The following is a 22,027-nucleotide window of genomic DNA, read 5'->3' as shown; positions in this document are numbered from 1 at the left end:
AACTCTTGACTGGAATCCAAACAGAGCAAGTAAACTATGCTCAAGGAAGCCCCTATTCGAATACCTATAACCCAAATTGGAAGAATCATCCAAACTTTTCATATAAGAGTAATAATGCTTTATACGCACCTGGACAGTCTCCGAATCAAACCCCATCTATACCTCCGGGGTACCAGAAACCAAATCCTAACAATAATACCCCTAGAAAATCCAACTTGGAAATCATGATGGAAAACTTTATAGCTTCCCAACAACAAACCAATAAAGATTTCTTAAACCAGAACATACACACTGGCGAACAACTTAAACAACTAGCAAGCAAAGTAGATGCCTTGGCTACCCATAACAAAATGTTAGAAACCCAAATATCTCAAGTAGCTCAACAACAAGCACCTACTGCTGCACCAACTGGTACATTCCCTGGACAGCCCCAACCTAATCCGAGAAGCCAAGCTCATGCAATTATATTAAGAAGTGGAACGGAAGTGGAAGGACCGTCTGATCCAAGGATAGAAAACCAAAGCCCTAAGAAATCTACTGAGGAAAGTGAACCTAAGGAAAAGGAAGAGAGTAATAAGGATACCCTAGAAAAGAAGGAACCTTATGTACCTCCACCACCTTACAAACCACCTATACCTTACCCTCAAAGGCTTGTTAAAACCAAAGATGTAGGTCAATTTAGAAAATTTGTTGATCTCCTTAAGCAATTAAACGTTACAATTCCATTTACCGAAGCTATTACGCAGATGCCCTCATATGCTAAATTCTTAAAAGAAATTCTTTCTAATAAAAGGAAACTTGAGGATAGTGAAACCGTTACACTCCCTGCCGAATGTAGCGCTATAATCCAAAACATGCCCCCTAAACTCAAGGATCCAGGTAGCTTCTCTATACCCTGTCACATAGGAAAATTTGTCATCGACAAAGCCTTATGCGATTTAGGAGCCGGAATTAGCGTTATGCCTTTATCCATATGTAAGAGACTGGAAATGGGAGAATTAAGACCGACCAAGATGTCTGTACAACTAGCAGATCGTTCCATCAAATATCCTGTAGGAATCCTTGAGAACGTTCCCGTACGCATAGGTCAGTTTTACATCCCCACTGACTTCACAATTATGGATATTAGAGAAGATGATACTACACCTATTATACTAGGAAGACCATTCTTAGCAACTGCCGGTGCAATCATAGACGTAAAACGAGGAAGACTCACCTTCGAAGTAGGTGAAGAGAAAATTGAATTCATTCTTTCCAAATTCTTGAAAGCACCTGCAATAGAAGATACATGTTACTTCATGGATATCATCGATGAATGCATAAAAGAAGCAGAGTCAGGAGAAGACAAATCATCAGACTATCTTTTAGAAGACAAATCTAAACAATGCTTAGCAATAACACCAGATCCTACGCAGTGTCTTAACAAACCAACCCCTGATTTGAAAACACTTCCCAAAAATCTGAGATATGAATTCCTAGACTTAGAACTTGAACGACCTGTGATAGTCAATGCAGATCTAGGAAGACTCGAAACAGAAAAACTCCTACATATCTTAAGAAAATATCCAACCGCACTAGGATACCACATAACCGATCTTAAAGGAATAAGCCCTTCTATTTGTATGCATCGCATCATGTTAGAAGAAGACGGTAAAACCTCTAGGGAACACCAGAGAAGACTAAATCCGATCCTAAGTGAGGTAGTAAAGAAAGAAATAACCAAGTTATTAGAAGCAGGTATTATATATCCTATATCTGATAGCAAATGGGTCAGTCCCGTACACGTTGTACCAAAGAAAGGAGGCATAACCGTTATTGAAAACGAAAAAGGAGAAACTATAACTAAACGAATCGAATCGGGATGGAGAATGTGCATTGATTATAGGAAACTAAACAAAGCAACCCGAAAAGATCATTTCCCTTTACCATTCATTGACCAAATGTTAGAACGACTAGCTAAACATTCACATTTCTGTTATTTGGACGGTTATTCAGGCTTCTTTCAAATACCAATTCACCCTGATGACCAAGAAAAGACAACATTCACATGCCCTTTTGGTACCTTCGCGTATAGACGAATGCCGTTTGGTCTGTGTAATGCCCCTGCAACTTTTCAAAGATGCATGATGGCAATTTTCGCCGACTTTCTCGAAAACATCATGGAAGTATTCATGGATGACTTTTCTGTATACGGACAAAGTTTCGAAGAATGCCTTGAAAACCTGGAAAGAGTTCTTGAACGATGTGTAAAAGTAAACTTAGTACTTAATTGGGAAAAGTGCCACTTTATGGTACAAGAAGGAATTGTTTTAGGACACATCATCTCGAACAGAGGAATTGAAGTAGACAAAGCCAAAATAGAGGTAATCGAAAATCTTCAACCCCCAAGAACCGTGAGAGAAGTACGAAGCTTTTTAGGACACGCCGGTTTCTACCGACGATTCATCAAAGACTTCTCTAAGATAACTAAACCTTTAACCGGACTATTAATGAAAGATGCTGAATTCATATTCGACGATAACTGTTTAAAAGCATTTCAAACTCTTAAACAAGCATTGATCTCCGCACCCATTATGCAGACACCGGACTGGAATGAACCATTCGAAATAATGTGCGATGCCAGTGATTATGCTGTAGGTGCTGTTTTAGGACAAAGAAAGGATAAAAAGCTTCATGTTATATATTACGCTAGCAGAACCCTGGATGAAGCACAGATGAATTATGCCACAACCGAGAAAGAACTCCTAGCAGTAGTATTTGCGCTAGATAAATTTCGTTCTTACTTGGTAGGAGCCAAAATAATAGTTTACACTGATCACGCTGCTATCAGGTACCTTCTAACAAAAAAGGATGCTAAACCTAGACTCCTAAGATGGATCTTGTTACTACAAGAATTCGACTTAGAAATCAAGGACAAGAAAGGAACTGAGAACGTAGTAGCAGACCACCTCTCTAGACTTGAGAACCTTGAACCAGAAAGAACATCCATTAATGATGATTTCTCGTATGACAAACTCATAGCTACTTTGGAAGAGAACAACTCCGACATGCAAGTAGAAACCACCTTAGCTATATCTGCCATACCATGGTACGCTGATCTAGTCAATTATTTAGCTGCCGGAATAGTTCCACCTACTTTATCTTACCAGCAGAAGAAAAGATTCTTCCATGACATAAAACACTATTACTGGGATGATCCCTTACTTTTCAAAAGAGGTCCCGATGGTATTTTCCGTCGATGTGTACCCGAAGAAGAGGTAGAAAATATAATCCAACACTGTCACTCCGCGCCTTATGGTGGACACACAAGTACATCCAAGACCTGTTCTAAAATCCTACAAGCTGGCTTTTATTGGCCAACTATATGGAAGGACGTACATGCGGCTATTAAGGAGTGTGACAGATGTCAACGCACGGGAAACATATCTAGACGTGACGAGATGCCACAAAAAGGTATTTTGGAAGTAGAGATTTTTGACGTGTGGGGAATAGACTTCATGGGACCGTTTCCATCCTCCTTCGGTAACAAGTACATACTCGTGGCGGTTGACTACGTATCAAAGTGGATCGAAGCTATAGCTTCTCCAACTAATGACACCCGAGTAGTAACTAGACTCTTTAAAAATATAATATTTCCGAGATTTGGCATCCCAAGGATAGTAGTCAGTGATGGTGGATCGCACTTTATATCCAAGATACTCGAAAAACTACTACTTAAATATGGAGTGAGACATAGGATAGCAACACCTTACCACCCTCAAACCAGTGGACAAGTGGAAGTATCTAACAGAGAAATCAAGCAAATATTAGAAAAAACGGTCGCCACTTCAAGGAAAGATTGGTCATTGAAATTACCAGAAGCTTTATGGGCATACCGAACTGCTTATAAAACTCCCATAGGGACGACCCCATTTAAGCTCATTTATGGAAAATCCTGTCACCTCCCGGTAGAATTAGAACACAAAGCCTATTGGGCTATTAGAAATTTAAATTTGAATTATAAAACCGCCGGTGAAAAGAGAATCCTTGACATAAACGAACTAGAGGAACTCAGAAGAGACGCCTATGAAAATGCCAAAATCTATAAAGAAAGAACAAAACAATGGCATGATAAGCGTATATCAAGGAAAATCTTCAAGCAAGGCGACGCAGTACTCTTATTTAACTCCAGACTAAAATTATTCCCGGGAAAACTACGATCCAGATGGTCAGGACCTTTCCATATCACTAAAATCTTTCCCAGTGGAGCGGTAGAAATTAAAGGACAATCTACAGAACCGTTCACCGTAAACGGGCAACGTCTGAAACATTATCACTATGCGGAAACCAACGAGGATTCGCAAATTCTACACTTAGACGAAACGCCCCCAGGACTCATAGACTATATTTAACAGTTTCTTTGTCGAGCTTGCGACATTTAAACAAAGCGCTTAGTGGGAGACAACCCACAAATTAATCTGTTATTTTATTATTTTATTATTATTATCATTCCTCTATTTTTCTCTTAATTATTCTTTTAATTTCTATTTAGTATTCATTATTGATTTATTCAAAAAGAAAAAAAATATATCTATATATTATAATAATAATTCTATTCTTCTTTCGGCATTTGGCCAAATCCTGACTTAAACTCATGTTTTCTTTTCTCTAGTTAACACTAACCAGATGGGACATTCTGACCGTATGGGTATCAAGTTCAGAGGAATGGCTCAGAAACGAAGGTTTGAAGAACTAGCCACTAGGGAGATGCTACCTAGTTTATATGCTGATGATTGGGCTATGACTGCCCTTGGACTGAGACAGAGTGTCCTGTTTTTGCTGAATCAGATAGGATGGGAGACCTCCCCTATCCTGAGACCTTTCACCACCTACCGGAGGCTCACACTAGAATTCCTTAGTTCATTAATCTATCTACCTAGCCATGGAAAAGGAATTACCAGAGGTTTTATCCAGTTCAGAATGTTCAATATGGAGTACCAATTTAATACTAGAGACTTCACCAACCTTTTGGGTTTTCCTACCTCCTTTGATACATTCACTATAAGCCAGGAAGAACTTCTTGAATATAGAGAGCTTGAACACTTTTGGGGTAAGCTGACTGGAAATGATGAGCCCGAAGAACATGAGTTTCTCTCTGGAAACATACATAACCCGGCTTTTCGCTATTTCCATAAGATCCTGACCCACACTTTATTTGGGAAGAAGCCAAATAGTACTTCAGTTTCACGTGATGAACTCTTCATCATATTTTGTGCTTCCCAGAACCGTCCAGTAAACGGTGCTACTTTTATGTTAGCTAATTTGGACCACCTTATCCAGGATGAGAGAGCACCCATTAGAATAGGCGGCCTGATAACTATGATAGGTAATGCTATTGGACTACGTCAGCCTATGCTTGACCTGAACCCTTTTTGTGGCATTACCACTATGAGTATACCTTTCCTCTTCAACACTATGTTTATAGCAAACATAGGGTCTGATGAGTTTGAGCTTGTTATTGATAACCAGGTTCTCTGCCTATTCACCCTGCCCGATCCTAGGACTAGTGTTCATAACCAAAGGAACTGGCTCTATAACCTGAATGAAACCCCAACTCCTGCTGGATCCACTGAATCCATCCAGGATTATGAGATTTGTGATGACTATGAGCACTATATTGACCATACCTCTCTTGCTGAATCTGACCCTCAGACTCCATCCGGCTACCATGATATTGATCCTCCTCCTCAGCCTGTCCTGACCGAAGAATCAGCCATGCCTGATCTCCGACATCATATGCCAGGAACAGATATTAAAACCGTCATTGAAGCCTTGATGTCAGAACAAAACGCCCTCAGGGAAGATTTCCACAGCTTGAGACTTGCAGTCCTAGAACACATGAGCAGCACGGCAAGTCAGTTACGTATGTTACGGCATCATGTTAACTCTTTTACTCCTCCGGCCAGAGATCCGAAGATAGATGGAATTTAGTTATTTCTTCATTCTAAGTTATTTAGTTTTAGGCTAGATTTTTTCATTAATGTTATTTGAATTCATGTTTATTTCTATTTCATTTTATTATTTTCCCTTCCTGTAATACATTATGATCCTTTTTATTGAAGCTGTTTAGTTAATTTATTTTGCAATGCCTATTATGCTCTACGGTTATTACTTATTATTATTATTATACAAAGCAAGTAAGCATGCATACTAAATTAAGCTACAGACTAAAACGTTCATAAGCAGAATAAAATATTTAATTACGCTACCAAGTGATTCTGTGAAGCGCTACTAAGCCTTTCCAAAAGGAGGTGTGACGAGCGTCACACCACCCGTGACGGGCGGCACACTTAGTGCCTGTTACGAGCGTCACAGCCTTGTGACGAGCGTAACGCCTCTCAGATATGTGAACGTTAGGGAGCCGTTGGAGACGAACGTTACACCCCCCACCTTTTTACATTCCCCATTCATTTTTCATTTACCACAATTAATTACTTTTCAACCACTCTTTCTTTTCACCTCCCACATTTTACCTATAAATACCCTCCAAACTTCCTTCTTTCACCACAAACAACTCTCTCATATCAAATATACACTTCTTTTCCTTTCCAAATCACTCATTCAAAAATCTATCACAATGGCGGGAAGTCAAAACTTCGGAAATATCATCTTCCGATCCGGAGATGACAACTATCAGCAAGAGCAATTCGAGCGCTTCCAACAGCGAGGCGTCGCTCCCACCAGGTACCCCGATTTAACTTGTTTACAACAATTGGGCTTACTCCACGGTATCGAGTGGATGCTCCGTAGAGCCGATTTAACCTTCCTTTGCACCCATAACCAACCCACCTATCCTTCCCTAACCTTAGAATTCCTAAGCTCTTACGACTACACCACTCCCGCCGGTGAAGGTGAATTCCTAACCGGTACAGCAACCTTCCGTATGTTTAACACCGAGTACTCTCTAACCCAACGCCAATTGAGTGCCATGCTACAATTTCCCACAGAAGGTCTGCTCCATGCCAGAATTCCCCCAACCTCAAACTGGAACACAGTTCTAGTTTTCGACCTTTTTAAGAAAATTTCCGGTATAAATACCAACAACTGGGAAGAACTCCTTCTCTCCCACATCCATAACCCCACCATCCGTTATTTTCTCCGTATCCTGCAAAACACACTCTTTGGAAGACCAAACAACAGTAAGGTCAACTCAAAAGAACTCTTTTTCCTCCAGTGCGTTTTCGAATCGGATACTACGGTAAACGCCGCCTCTTTTCTCCTTCATCATATCCGCACCTTATGTGCTAGAGGCCGGCAACCATTCATAATTGGCGGATTAATAACCTCCATAGCACTTGGCCTGAACCTAGGGGATAAACTCCAAACTTTAGAATCCCTTCCACCCCTGTCTATGGATATCGGCTATTGTCGCTCCAGCCGCCTGATTAAAAACAGAGTAGGCGGAGGCTATTATCTGATGGTGAACAACCAAGCAGTCCCAAGTGTTGTGCTACCCAATACCACCCTAACCGATGTCACAAACCCGAACCGCCACCTCTACGATCTTAGCGCTCCTGAAACCACCGAGCCTTCACAAACAAACCAACAAACAGATGAGTTTGAAGAAATGGAACAAGGCGATCATCCGCCAGAACAACCGTCAGTCCCGCTCAACCCTTCCAGTAATGCAGCCGGCCCATCCTCCCAACGTCGTCGACGACGAAGGCCTGCGACCAACGATGACATTGTGGATGCTATCGATGGAATGCAGGCACAGAATACAGAGATGATGCAGATGATGCGTCAAATGCAACAGCAACAGGATGCTCGGAATGCCATAACCGACCAGCGGTTTACTGAGTTGTTTAGCAGATTCGACAGCTTAGACATACGTCAAAGATCACCAGGACCAAGAACCAGAGGTGGAAGGCAGCCTTAGTTGTATTTTTTTCTTTTTCCTTTCCATTTTGTATTTCTTTCCCTTCAAACATCGAGGACTATGTTTAGTTCAAGTATGGGGGGGAAATTATTCTTTCCATTCCCATCTTTGTTTCAAGTTTGTACTCTCCCTTTTCATTGTTATTTCCTTATAAAAACAAAATTTTTTTTTAAGTTAAGTCCTGAATGTGAAAAAGTTTCTATTATCTATTTCCCTCAACTTTCTTGAGCCATAACAAAAATTTTAACACACCCAATAAGTATAAAGGTCGCCTACTTTATAAAATTTGAGTGAAATCAAAACAAAATCATTACCATAACAACGCTCTGAGAACCTCAATATGTTAGATCAGGATAAGTACCTATCATACCGATTCCTCGAACTTTTAGTTCTATGGCAACCCCAAGTAGTTTATACAGAAGTCAGCACCATCTTAATAGCAAACTACGTGGAGAGCCGATGAATATAAGTGAATGATCCCCAAAGTAACCTAAGATAATTAAATTAGGTGACCCTTACCGGATCATTTAATCTAAAGGTTGCAAATCATGCAAAAGCACAATACGAAAGATCCATTATGAATTGGTTCAGTAGGAATCTGGTACTGAACTTGGTAGGGCGGACTACGGTTCGATCCCCCGCAATTTGCAATGGACTGAATAATGAAGTTATCCGACTTATGTACCAGAACTTCTAGCTAAAAGCGGATCATAGACACTAACCGGTTACTCCACTATGTGCGCGAAAGGATAAAGGGCTTAATGTGATTTCGCTAGAATGAAAACGGGCAAAATAAGACTAAAGGAACCAGGATAGCTATCATAGGGTACTTGAACTGATTGGCATAAGGTAGGGTTATCTAAGTTGTAACGGTAGTTGTTGATGTCAAGATTTAACTCAAATCCTCCTAAACAAAAACCCATTGGCAACCTAGTACGAATTGATGTGTGCTTTAAAATTTCATCCGGCTAAAACTTTTAACAAGTTCTATACTGAATTTTGCTTGAGGACAAGCAAAGATTTAAGTATGGGGGAGTTTGATAACACGAAATTATATCGCTTTTTAAGACTTAATTCAATTAAATTATTTTATCATTTACACTAATTTATCCCATTTTATCAGATATTATGCAGTATTTCTCTTCTATTTATATCAGGTACCCATTTTGAAGCAAAAGTGAAAAAGGGAAGAAAAGGAGGTGTAAAAAGCAACAAAAAGGAGAGAAAAGGAACCAAAGGCCAAAGCCCAGCCCAAAGCGCACAAGTCACCAATGCTGTGCCTGTGACGGACGTCACAGGACGCGTGACGAGCGTCACGCGAAGGAGCCTTGTGACGGACGTCACACATAGCGTGACGAGCGTCACGCAACCCCACTACCTTTGTGGCGCAAGTATCGCCCTCAGAAGGACTTGAAGAATAACGTTAAGGAATTGGTCTCCTATATGCACGCCGTGGATATAGCCACGCTGAAGAAGGAGAGAAACAGAATGCTGCTACCAAGGCTATTATAAATAGCCGTCTCACAAACCAAAAGTTACACAGTTTTTGCACGCTCAGTTTTGCGGAAGCTCTGCCAAATTTATTTTTTTCACGCCTTTGCTTATTTTTCTTCCTTTCCAGCATCGTCCATTTTATTTATTTTATTTTGCAAGCTTTGTTTTCTTTTTCCCTTGCAATTTATTTTCCCCCGTTCTTAGCTTTTAGATATCTTTCGCGTAGTAGTTTCTACACCGGAAACTACTGTGCAACTTTATACCGGATTTAACCTTACGTTATATTCGAGTTTTTATTTCCTTGATTTAATTTACTGTTTAATTGAAGAATCGAAGAACAAATCCTACCGGCTTGTGGTGGAGTGTTCAAGACCATTGTATTACGCATTCAGGTTCTTTAATTGTTATTTAATTTTTATGCTTTATTCTATTGTTTATTTGCATTGCCTGCCTGAAATGAGTCTGTGTATGCATGATATTAATTATTATTTAGTAAGCATGTCTGGCTAATTTGCCTAGGTATCGGTATGTAAAGTAAGCAGAAAGAGGGATCAAAACTAAGTCGGTCTATTCAAACTTAAAATTAGAATCAATCTTTTTACGGTCTTAACTTACAGGTTTAATAACAAGATTTTTTACAAAGGTAAAAGACATAAAGAAGTTGAAACCAACAGAGCGAGAGTTTGAGGTTTTAACTGGACAGTGTAAGTTAGTCATTAAATCTATCTCAGGGCGAGAGCAAGTTTTAGAATTAATTAAATTCTGACCTTTTTCCAAAAAGTATTTTTAAAGGTTGAATGTGAGGACGAGAGTTAAGCATTTAGATTTAATTGTATAACCTAAGTCAACAGAGCGAAAGTTTGAGATAAGGGTGTTTAAAACGGTCAGTATTTTCTTAAAAAGAGTTTCTGCAACTTTATTGTTTTCAAAATATGATTTTTGACTTAATTATAAGTGACAGCAACATTAACATAAGATCATGGTTTCTTCAACAGAGCGAGAGTTTGAGATAAAACCTTTAACCAATAAAGTTAGTCGAAACGATTTATTTTAAAACCGAGAGACCGACAAGGAATTGATTCCCTAGTTTTGACGAACCACATACCGATATCCGTTTTATTAATATTTAATCTAGATATTAGTTTAGCTCTTAGCTCCCTTTTCCCCAAACAATCAAACATTTTCACCTTAGATTTACGTAGTAACCTTAGATAACGGTACATCGATTCATAAGTCCCTGTGGGATCGATATCTTTTAAAACTACGCGATAGAACTGTGCACTTGCAGTTTGTATCCCATTCTCGACTCGCACAGTCGAGCGATCACTAGGCGAGGCAGCAGCGAACATGACAGTCGCTGACTTTTCTATTCTGATCTTTGCTCATCTGATTTGTTTTATTATCACCATGCATTGTTTACCTGACATCATTACTGTTGTGATTCCTTTTGTTTGGTGCAATTCTCGATTGCACCCTGATTTGGTATTCTGACCTGTTTGCTGAATTTTATAAGGGTTCACATATTCCCGGAAAAGGTAGCTTGCTAGGTATTCCACTTTATTTGTGGGATACCCTTGTGGAGATTCATCCTAATTACCTAATTGATTATAAAATATTACCTTTGAATATGTGATCTTGGACCTCTCTTTGTTGCCTTACGGTATTACGGTATTATGGTCATGTCCCGCGAATGTGGGGATACACTTAGCAGAGACCCTCCGATTAAATCATCATGTCCCTATAAGATAAATCATAGTCCCTCGGATGTTGCCTGCGAATATATGATTTTTGTCCCTCAATGACCCGTCGTTGTAGCCTACGGTTAAATGATGATCGTCCCTTCGAATGCTAAGGTATCCTTACAGATGTTGCCTTCAATGACCAATCGATGACCCTACGATGTCCCGTTTACATCCAAAGGATAAAACTACTTACTTCTCAATAGAAAGGACAGTTTTACCCTCATAAGGATAGGAAATGCCCATAAAGACCTTGGGTAGGTATAACTCTTAATTGCTAACTCACAACCTAAAACGTTTTTTTCATACATCACACTTTGCAAAACATCTACTAGAAAATCACCACTTGGTATACATTCATACTAGAATCATTGCCAAGTTATATTTTTCTAAACAGCTTTCAAAATTAAACGAGATAAATACTTTGTATACATTCGTACAAGAATCATTACAAAGTTAAACTCTCTTTTCAAAACATTTTCTAAGCAATTCACAAACACTTTTTTCAGACAAGGAAAATAACATAAGTGATCAAGCAATTAAGAGCCCATGGATAACCATGGATACAAAGGGTGCTAACACCTTCCCTTTGTATAATGTACCTCCCGAACCCAAAATCTAATTAAGGTTTTTCCTGTTCTTTTCCGCCTTTCCTTATTGGATAAAAGAAAAGTCGGTGGCGACTCTTGCTATCCGCGACATTTGCTTTCCAAAGCAAAAACACACCAAGTCAGTTCACCGTATGACAGAACTGGCGACGCTGCTGGGGATACTTAAGAAGAGAGGTTGCCTTAAAAAACAAGATCACTTATTTGAATTGCCTGATTTACTTTTAAGGGATTGCTTGGGTATTTTATGCTTGAGTGGAAGATCCTACACCCGGATCTAGTGTACCTTAGGTAAGTAGCAAGAGATCATCGCGACTATCCGGCGTATACTGGAATGGTTAAAATGATGGCTACGGTTAATGTGACACTTTGAATGTCCTGATGTTCCTCATGTTTACTTGAGGAAAAATTTGGCGTCCGTGTGGCGTCATCAAAGCGTTAACCAGACCTTTAGAACCCTAGTTGACTCATCCTAGCCATTAGAAAGTAGTGAGATAACTGACTTCGGTTCCGACTGGGGTTGGTTGAGACTCGATACTACACTCTGTGAGATTGGACTTTAGGGAAGCTTTGGTCAACCACTTGGTGTTGCACTGAAGTGGACTTAAAGGAAGGTCAATGATTGGAGATCCTTTTAGAACCCGGTTACTATTCTAGGACAGGTCGAACCAACCAGACTTCAGTGGGGAGGGTACTTACCTTTGGAACTCATGCAAGCCTTAAAACTTAGGAATGATGATTGTGTGACTTGCTTGTGCTTGTTATTTACATAACATCATAACATCATAACATCATAACATCATGGCATTGTACTAACCATTTCAAGGACTCTAAACATTGAAAACATTTCATACATTGCATAGCACAACATACATTGCATAGCATAACATAACATTGCATAACAGGTACTCTAAAGGGATCAATGTTCTCACGATCTTCCTATTGCAAACAGAAAAATGGACCTCGAACAAACTGTCAAAGATCTCCAGGCTCAGAATGCTCAATTCCAGGAGATGATCTTGAACTTATCCAAGGGGCAGGAGGAACTGAAGGCTCTCTTGCTCGAGAAGAAAAAAGACAAGAAACCTGTGAGTTACATTAACCCAGGAAGAAGGCTTAAAGGACAGGTTACAGGAGTCAAGATTAGAGTTCCGAAGGATCAAGGAGAGGAGACAGAGAGTGATTCGGAAGAGGAGAATGTTGACCTCTTCAACCCTGAGGACGACGATGAAGATTATGAAAATGACCAGTACTCTCCAAAAGATGATAAGTATAAGTTGCTGGAAGAACGTATGCTAGCTATGGAGGGTTAGAAGGCGCCCAGTCTGGATTTTGAAAGCTTGGGTCTGGTCTCTGATGTGATCATTCCCCGCAAATTCAAGGTCCCCGCTTTCACTAAGTATGATGGGGCATCTTGTCCTCAGATGCATCTGAGAGCTTATGTGAGAAAGATTCAGCCGTATACCACTGATAGGAAACTATGGATCTATTTCTTCCAAGAGAGTCTGTCTGGCACACAGTTAGAATGGTACTATCAGCTCGAGAGCTCTGACATCCGCACCTGGACTGATTTAGTGACAACTTTCTACAAGCATTACCAGTATAATTCTGAATTAGCGCCTACTCGGCTACAGTTGCAGAATATGACTATGGGATCTAAAGAAAGCTTCAAAGAATATGCTCAAAAATGGAGAGATTTGGCTGGCAGAGTCAAACCCCCCATGACTGATCGAGAATTAGTGGACATGTTCATGAGCACACTGACTGGCCCATTCTACAGCCATCTATTGAGAAGTTCCTCATCGGGTTTCACTGAACTTATATTAACAGGTGAGCATGTTGAACGCGGCATTCGAAGTGGAAAGATACAGGCGGCTACCTCTGATCCTCCGGAGACTCCTAATGACATCACTGCCCCTCTGCCTAACCATGACGAGACTGTCAATGCTGTGGAAGATGCTGATAACGATTGTGACTTGGATAGTTGGATTTTCCTAACAATTGGTGACGGACTCAATAATTGGAAGGCTGAAGACACTATCCTGATTTCCTTTAGTCAGGAGTAATTGTTATTGCTTATTTTAATGTATTAAATTTTGTTAAAGGTTTTGTCATTTTTATAAGCATATTCACATTCAATAAATCAATAGACCTTTTTGCATTCAAATATTGCGCTCTTTATCTTTCCTGTCATCTTTCAAATAAGCTATGTTTTCTTGCACACACTCACGTAACAATTTGCCGATCCATATCCACTCTAGATCCTGTTGGTAATAACTCTGCTACTGTTCATTATGACTTTGAAAATCCGATCTACCAAGCCGAGGATGGAAGTGAGGAAGATTGTGAAGTACCTGAGAACTTGCCAGACTGTTACTGCAAGAAGAAAAGACCATACAGCCGCAGGAATAATCAATTGAAACTGTGAATCTGGGTACTGAAGTAGACAAGAAAGAAGTCAAAATAGGAGCAGGCTTGGAAAACAGTGTCAAAGAAAGATTGAGTCGGATGTTACGTGACTATGTAGAGGTTTTCGCTGGAAAAATCAAGAGATGATATGGATTGATGAATGTCAAGAAGCTTTTGACAAAATCAAGAAGTATCTCCAAGAACCTCCAATTCTGATGCCACCAGTTGAAGGAAGACCTCTAATCATGTATTTGACCGTGTTAGAAAATTCAATGGGGTGTGTGTTGGGACAACATGACGAGTCTGGTCGAAAAGAGCATGCCATATACTACCTTAGCAAAAAGTTTACCGACTGTGAAACAAGATACTCATTGCTCGAGAAAACTTGTTGTGCTTTGGCTTGGGCGGCTCGCCGACTAAGACAGTATATGTTGAATCATACCACTTTATTGATTTCTAAGATGGATCTTATCAAATATACATTTGGAAAACCTACTCTCTCCAATTTGAACAACAAGATGATTACTGAACTCTGCACGCAGTTCAAAATAAAACACCATAACTCTTCTCCGTACCGGCCAAAGATGAATGGCACCGTAGAAGCTGCTAATAAGAATATTAAGAAGATTATACAAAAGATGATAGTAACATACAAAGACTGGCATGAGATGTTACCATTTGCTCTTCATGGTTATCACACTTCAGTGCGTACTTCGACAGGGGCAACTCCTTTCTCTTTGGTCTACGGAATGGAAGTTATTTTACCAGTGGAAGTTCAGATTCCCTCTCTAAGAATTATGAAAGAGGCAGGTTTAGACGAGGATGAATGGGTTCAGACTCGACTCGATCAGATAAATTTGATTGATGAAAAGAGACTTGCGGCTGTTTGTCATGGGCAAATATATCAGAAGCGCATGACCCAAGCATTTAACAAAAAGGTCAAGAGACAGGTGTATCAAATTGGCGACTTGGTAATAAAACGTATCATTCTACCACAAGGTGATCCCAGAGGCAAATGGACTCCTACATACGAAGGGCCATTTGTAGTTAAGAAGGTATTCTCTGGTGGAGCCATGATGCTCGCTACAATGGATGGCGAAGACTTCCTACATCCCGTGAACGCAGACATAGTTAAAAAATACTATGCATAAAAGAGACCCGCTAGGTCGACGTATCTAGGCAAAAATAAGGGCATCCCGGCGAACCAAAAGGGTTCGGGCAAAAATTAGGGATAAACATATAAAAATGTACACCCGGCAAGTCGAAAACCTGAAAAGGCGGCTTGGGCAAAAAAGGGTATCCTGGTGGACTGAAAACCTGAAAAGGCGGTCCAGGCAAAAATTAGGGATTAAAGCGTATGAATATGTCCCGTTCTCGGTCAGCTTCACCCAAGTCAAAAGGACTGAACAAGCCAATCACTTTTATCCGACAGCAGGAGATGAGAGGCTTGAAGACATAATGACAGTAGTGGAATTAAAATCAATAAGACTTTTTTTGCATAGCTTTCTCTTTGTTTTCTTGACAACTTCCTCTTACTAGGATTTCTGTCTCCCTGTACACAAATTGCCTGTTTATAGGCCCTCTGTCAAAATCAATACAATTTTATTTCCAAAAAGATGCTTTTGTTTTACTTTCTCTGTTTTGTTTGCATAGACGTCCGTTGATTTGATTCGAATGAGTATATGCGTTTGAACATGATGGATGTTTACCGAAAATACATGCATAAAATAGCAATAGCAGTTACTAAAAGACTTTAGGGTCGAGGATAAGGTCTAACCATGCTTTCCAACAAGTCCGGTTACAAATCCTTTCCCCAGCAAAAGCCAGTTATTCCCCAGAAGAAATTGGCATCACTAGACAGACTGGTCATCTCTTCTATCCCCAGCCAGGCTCTGTTGAATATTTCTATCATCAGACAGAAATCAAGTATCCCCGGCTAAGAAAGGGTCATCAATACAAGTATCTCCAACCAGAATATCGGGATTTATTTTCCCCTAGAAGAACTTTTCAGACACATAGTTCATTCATTACATCATTTCACAGCATACGCATGCATACAATGTTCGCATTTATTTTCGAAAGCATAAAACATCTCATGCATCATGACATGGCATGAGGCTAACTTTATTTTTCAGGTTAATTATCCTCCTGATACAGTCAAAATAAAGATCCATTCAGACAGACATCTTTATCGATTACATTCAAGATTCAAATACATCTTTCGGATATAATCCATGTGAACATTCATTCTGACAAACACTCAGATATCCTCCTAATGGTGGCATCTTTAAGCCCACCCCAGATATTTATGGCAAATACAACATATACAAATACTATTAGATATAGCCTAACGTACGGTTCATTCTGATTCAGCCCAACATATGATTCCTTCAACTATTCCGATACAGCCTAATGTACGGCTCATTCTGCAACTCCAATATGGTCTAGCGTACGACCCATTTGGATCTTCATTTCCTCAGATACTACCTAGCGTACGGTACATTCCGAGGTGTAGTCTAGCGTACAACTACTTTCTTTTTCAGATACAGCCTAACGTACGGCTCATTCTGCAACTCCAATACGGTCTAGCGTACGACCCATTCGGATCTTCATTTCCTCAGATACTACCTAGCGTACGGTACATTCCGAGGTGTAGTCTAGCGTACGACTACTTTCTTTTTCAGATACAGCCTAACGTACGGCTCATTCTGCAACTCCAATACGGTCTAGCGTACGACCCATTTGGATCTTCATTCCTCAGATACTACCTAGCGTACGGTACATTCCGAGGTGTAGTCTAGCGTACGACTACTTTCTTTTTCAGATACAGCCTAACGTACGGCTCATTCTGCAACTCAGACATGATCTAGCGTATGATTCATTCTGATCCTTTATCCCCAGTGAAGTCGACAGCCTAATGGATGACTCACTATACGGTCTAGCGTACGACCCGGTGTGGCACCCATGTCTTCAGATTGGTCTGATGTACGACGCACTCTGAAGCTCTCATCATCAAACTTCCTGGATGGCATCTTTAAGCCCATCTCCATCAAGACCAACTGCTGATTAACAAGTGCAAATTTTTGGGGCATTCTAGTGTTCAATAAGCTTCCACCTCCAGACCACGAATGGTGTACATACCATTCTAACCCTCTCGGTTCAAGAATATTGAACAGGGGCAGCTGTCATACCCCAAAATTTGCCCGTTAATATTACAAGGCATTTTTCAAGGCACTCCAACTTATTTTTCAAGACATTGATCTTAAGGGAACAAAGGCCCAACACACAGGTGGCCAAATCCAGAAAATGGCTTAAAATGGCTTGCTCGCTAGGCGAGCAAAATCCTTCGCCTAGCGAACCCTTCGCTGCACCACTCGCCTAGCGAAGCTTGTGAACACCAGAAATTTTGGGCTTCATTCTGAGCCCATTAGGTCACAAAAAGAGCATTATAAATACCACAACTTCAGTCAAAGAAAAAAAGAGACGGACGGACGGAGACAGAGAGAAGGAACAGCAAACCCTGGAGGCTAACCCAGAGAATTCAGAGCAACCCTAAAGGAAACCTTGAAGGAAACTCATCTGCACAAAGGTTACCTCCGCCCAACTTAATCCGGCGCCAACCCTAAGAGTGACTTGCCAATTCAAGGTTGCAATTCAATTGCAAACAGGTTTGCATTACTATTACCGCTTTATGTTCCCAATTTACATGTGATATTATAATTGAATTCATAAATATATTTGAGGTTTTGCATGTGGATTTAAATATGCCTGAATATCTTGAATGTTTAACCATGTAATTTCTGTAATGGACGCCATAGGGTTTGGAGCTCGCTGAAATCGTACTGTTCTAAAATTCAAAACCAGCAGTCGTTCGCTAGCACATCGCTAAACGAACATGTAGCGAGCGTTCGCCAGGCCTTCGCTAGGCGAGGCAGCAGCGAACATGACAGTCGCTGACTTTTCTGTTCTGATCTTTGCTCATCTGATATGTTTTATTATCACCATGCATTGTTTACCTGACATCATTACTGTTGTGATTCCTTTTGTTTGGTGCAATTCTCGATTGCACCCTGATTTGGTATTCTGACCTGTTTGCTGAATTTTGTAAGGGTTCACATATTCCCGGAAAAGGTAGCTTGCTAGGTATTCCACTTTATTTGTGGGATACCCTTGTGGAGATTCATCCTAATTACCTAATTGATTATAAAATATTACCTTTGAATATGTGATCTTGGACCTCTCTTTGTTGCCTTACGGTATTACGGTATTACGGTATTATGGTCATGTCCCGCGAATGTGGGGATACACTTAGTAGAGACCCTCCGATTAAATCATCATGTCCCTATAAGATAAATCATAGTCCCTCGGATGTTGCCTGCGAATATATGATTTTTGTCCCTCAATGACCCGTCGTTGTAGCCTACGGTTAAATGATGATCGTCCCTTCGAATGCTAAGGTATCCTTACAGATGTTGCCTTCAATGACCAATCGATGACCCTACGATGTCCCGTTTACATCCAAAGGATAAAACTACTTACTTCTCAATAGAAAGGACAGTTTTACCCTCATAAGGATAGGAAATGCCCATAAAGACCTTGGGTAGGTATAACTCTTAATTGCTAACTCACAACCTAAAACGTTTTTTTCATACATCACACTTTGCAAAACATCTACTAGAAAATCACCACTTGGTATACATTCATACTAGAATCATTGCCAAGTTATATTTTTCTAAACAACTTTCAAAATTAAACGAGATAAATACTTTGTATACATTCGTACAAGAATCATTACAAAGTTAAACTCTCTTTTCAAAACATTTTCTAAGCAATTCACAAACACTTTTTTCAGACAAGGAAAATAACATAAGTGATCAAGCAATTAAGGTCCCATGGATAACCATGGATACAAAGGGTGCTAACACCTTCCCTTTGTATAATGTACCTCCCGAATCCAAAATCTAATTAAGGTCTTTCCTGTTCTTTTCCGCCTTTCCTTATTGGATAAAAGAAAAGTCGGTGGCGACTCTTGCTATCCGTGACATTTGCTTTCCAAAGCAAAAACAAACCAAGTCAGTTCACCGTATGACAACTCGGTTGGGAAAGCTTGTTTGTATTTCGCTTCTCTGAAAAGCGCAAAGTCTAGCATTGAAGGAGGAAACCCTGAAGGTTGGGGTCAGCTTATTGATATTCGTGAGAAGTATGATCGCTTTGGTTTGGGATATGTGCCTTCCGCTGCAAAAGGAGCCTGAGTCCCTACAAAGGACAACACCCGAAGCATCCATGAAGTATTCCTTAGTACAAGATTCATCCATGGAGATCAGGTCAATGCAATTGGAGATAGCACCGAAAATGAAGATGAACCATGTTTAGTTTACCGGTGTGAGACAGCTTTGAACAACTGGAAGACGGTTGAGATCCCCAAAAATTTTCCTTTGTCAAAGTAATAATTGTTGTATTTTTCCTTTCAAATCCTTAGCTCTGCCCAAGGCTAATGGATCATGTTGTAGGGCCCCTTTTCATTTTCAAATAATCATTATCAATGAATGAAAGGCATTTTTGCTAAATTCTTATTATTCATTTACTTGGCTTTCTCTTAAGAAAATGACAATCTTTTCAAAAACAAAAAACTTTTCATTTATGCATCTTTTATTTTTACTTTTCTAAAAGAAATCAATCATTCAAACATGCAAAATAAATGATAACCTCGTTGAATCCAACGACTTTACTACCTCTCATAACTTTGACTCCCCTATCTACCAAGTGGAAGAAGAGGGTGAAGAAGATTGTTACATCCCCGACGAATTGGCAAGGCTGCTCGAGCACGAGTCCAAAGCCCTTCAGCCACATGAAGAACCGGTGGAAACAATCAACCTTGGCATAGAGGAAGAGAAGAAAGAAGTCAAAGTCGGCACCACGCCCGGAGCAAGCGTCAAAGAGAGATTGGTTAAGCTGCTACAAGAATATGTGGGTGTATTTTCATGGTCATACCAGGATATGCTGGGCTTGGACACCGGCATCGTTGAGCACAAGCTGCCACTTCAGCCAGAATGCCCGCCAGTAAAGCAGAAACTCCGAAGAACAAGACCAGATATGGCTCTGAAGATTCGTGAATAAGTCAAGCGGCAATTTGATGTTGGTTTCCTCGCAGTGGCGAAGTACCCACAATGGGTAGCTAATATTGTACCTGTGCCTAAAAAGGATGGAAAGGTGAGGATGTGTGTTGACTATAGGGATCTGAACAAAGCTGTTCCAAAGGACGATTTCCCTCTACCACACATTGATACTCTGGTAGACAACACTGCACGTTTTGCTGTATTCTCCTTTATGGATGGTTTTTCGGGATACAATCAAATCAAGATGGCTCCAGATGACATGGAGAAGACCACTTTTATTACCCCTTGAGGCAGTTTTTGCTACAAGGTAATGCCTTTCGGTCTCAAAAATGTCGGGGCAACTTACCAAAGAGCTATGGTCACTCTTTTCCATGATATGATGCACAAGGAGATAGAGGTCTATGTTGACGACATGATTGCTAAATCTAAGAATGAAGAAGATCATATGAGCTATCTAAAGAAGCTATTTGAACGCCTCAGAAAGTTTAGATTACAATTAAACCTTGCAAAATGCACATTCGGTGTCCGTTCAGGGAGGTTGCTTGGTTTCATCGTTAGTCAATGAGGAATTGAGTTGGACCCCGATAAGGTCCGAGATATACAAGAAATGCCTGCTCCACGCACCGAGCGAGAAGTTATAGGTTTCCTTGGACGTTTGAATTACATCTCAAGGTTTATCTCACATATGACAGCCACGTGTGCGCCTATCTTCAAATTGCTTCGAAAGGATCAAGCCATTGAATGGAATTCTGATTGTCAAAGTGCTTTTGAGAAGATCCGTCAATACTTGAAAGAGCCTCCTATTTTGATTCCACCTGTCCCAGGAAAGCCATTAATCATGTATCTAACTGTACTTGAAGGGTTAATGGGATGCGTGATGGGGCAACATGATGAAACTGGTTGGAAAGAGCATGCTATTTACTATCTGAGTAAAAATTTTACTGATTGTGAAAGTCAATATTCGCTTTTGGAGAAAACTTGTTGCGCGCTAGCATGGGCCGCTCGTCGTTTGAGGCAGTACATGATTTGCCATACTACTTTGTTGATCTCGAAAATGGATCCAATAAAGTATATCTTTGAGAAACCCGCCTTGAATGGAAGAATCGCCCATTGGCAGATGCTCTTGTTAGAGTATGACATCCAATACGTAACCTAGAAAGCAATCAAGGGAAGTGTTTTAGCAGAGTATCTTGCTCACCAACCAGTTGAAGACTATCAACCATTGAAGTTTGATTTCCCCGATGAGGATATAATGGTGATAAAGGATTGTGAGATCCTAGGCCCAGATGAAGGACCAGAACTAGGATCTCGATGGAAGCTCGCATTCAATGGTTCCTCCAATTACAATGGTCATGGTGTGGGAGCTGTTTTGATGAATCCAAATGGTGGCTTTACCCCTTTCACAGCAAGGTTGTGCTTTAATTGTACGAATAATATCGCAGAGTATGAAGCTTGTATCCTTGGTCTTGAAGCCGCAATTGATCTCCGAATCAAGATCCTTGAGGTGTATGGAGATTCAGCCTTGGTGATCTATCAGGTCAAAGGAGAATGGGAAACTCGTGATGCGAAGCTGATCCCGTATCATGCTCATGTTGTAAAGATGATAGAATACTTTGACGATATCACTTTCCATCACATCCCAAGAATAGAAAATCAAGTGGCTGACGCTTTGGCAACATTAACATCAATGTACCAAGTCAGATTCCGTAACGAAGCTCCACTTATTCGAATCGAGCAAAGAGA

General features: G+C 40.3%; 1 protein-coding gene across 1 annotated transcript in view; it reads left to right on the top strand.

The window, feature by feature from the left end:
- The window catches only part of LOC127122003 (pyrophosphate--fructose 6-phosphate 1-phosphotransferase subunit alpha), a 75,398-nt gene that overhangs the window by 4,544 nt on the left and 48,827 nt on the right, over positions 1–22,027 (top strand). The gene's annotated exons all lie outside the window — the stretch shown is intronic.

Source organism: Lathyrus oleraceus, chromosome 1 (assembly GCF_024323335.1).
Source record: "Lathyrus oleraceus cultivar Zhongwan6 chromosome 1, CAAS_Psat_ZW6_1.0, whole genome shotgun sequence".
Lineage (NCBI taxonomy): Eukaryota > Viridiplantae > Streptophyta > Magnoliopsida > Fabales > Fabaceae > Lathyrus > Lathyrus oleraceus.
Note: the sequence above shows the minus strand (reverse complement) of the source record. Positions and strands in the feature narration are given on the sequence as shown.